Raw genomic sequence first — 1,317 nt, 5'->3', positions numbered from 1 at the left:
TGGTTTTGATTAGATCAGAGACCATGGTTGCTAAGTCAGAGGTATTCTGCTTAGAACTCTTTGTCTGTTGCTGAGAAGGTGATGGAAAAGGCTTGCTATTGCTAAACCTGTTTCTTCCACCATTATTATTGTTGAAACCTTGTTGAGGTCTCTGTTGATCCTTCCATGAAAAATTTGGATGATTTCTCCATGAAGGATTATAGGTGTTTCCATAGGGTTCTCCCATGTAATTCACCTCTTCCATTAAAGGGTTCTCAGGATCATAAGCTTCTTCCTCAGATGAAGCTTCCTTAGTACTGCTTGGTGCATTTTGCATTCCAGACAGACTTTGAGAAATCATATTGACTTGTTGAGTCAATATTTTGTTCTGAGCCAATATGGCATTCAGAGTGTCAATCTCAAGAACTCCTTTCTTCTGACTAGTCCCATTGTTCACAGGATTCCTTTCAGAAGTGTACATGAATTGGTTATTTGCAACCATTTCAATTAGTTCTTGAGCTTCTGTAGGCGTCTTCTTCAGATGAAGAGATCCTCCAACAGAGCTATCCAAAGACATCTTGGATAGTTCAGAGAGACCATCATAGAAAATTCCTATGATGCTCCATTCAGAAAGCATATCAGAGGGACACTTTCTGATTAATTGTTTGTATCTTTCCCAAGCTTCATAGAGGGATTCTCCTTCCTTCTGTCTGAAGGTTTGGACTTCCACTCTAAGCTTACTCAATTTTTGAGGTGGAAAGAACTTTGCTAAGAAGGCATTGACTAGCTTTTCCCAGGAGTCCAGGCTTTCTTTAGGTTGTGAGTCCAACCATGTTCTAGCTCTGTCTCTTACAGCAAAAGGGAATAGCATAAGTCTGTAGACTTCAGGGTCAACCCCATTAGTCTTGACAGTGTCACAGATTTGCAAGAATTCAGCTAAAAACTGATGAGGATCTTCCAATGGAAGTCCATGGAACTTGCAATTCTGTTGCATTAGAGAAACTAATTGAGGCTTAAGCTCAAAGTTGTTTGCTCCAATGGCAGGGATAGAGATGCTTCTCCCATAGAAGTCGGGAGTAGGTGCAGTAAAGTCACCCAGCACCTTCCTTGCATTGTTGGCATTGTTGTTGTTTTCGGCTGCCATGGATTTTTCTTCTTTGAAGATTTCTGTTAGGTCCTCTACAGAGAGTTGTGCTTTGGCTTCTCTTAGCTTTCGCTTCAAGGTCCTTTCAGGTTCAGGGTAAGCCTCAACAAGAATGCTTTTGTCTTTGCTCCTGCTCATATAAAAGAGAAGAAAATAAGGAAATATGGAATCCTCTATGTCACAGTATAGAGATT

General features: G+C 40.6%; 1 non-coding gene across 1 annotated transcript; it reads left to right on the top strand.

Moving 5' to 3' along the window:
* The first annotated feature begins 610 nt into the window (after positions 1 to 610).
* On the top strand, positions 611 to 718 carry LOC112712276 (small nucleolar RNA R71). The gene has a single exon (XR_003157746.1). It is a non-coding gene; the product is annotated as a small nucleolar RNA R71 (small nucleolar RNA).
* The last annotated feature ends 599 nt before the right edge of the window (positions 719 to 1,317 follow it).

Source organism: Arachis hypogaea, chromosome 1 (genome assembly GCF_003086295.3).
Source record: "Arachis hypogaea cultivar Tifrunner chromosome 1, arahy.Tifrunner.gnm2.J5K5, whole genome shotgun sequence".
Lineage (NCBI taxonomy): Eukaryota > Viridiplantae > Streptophyta > Magnoliopsida > Fabales > Fabaceae > Arachis > Arachis hypogaea.
Note: the sequence above shows the minus strand (reverse complement) of the source record. Positions and strands in the feature narration are given on the sequence as shown.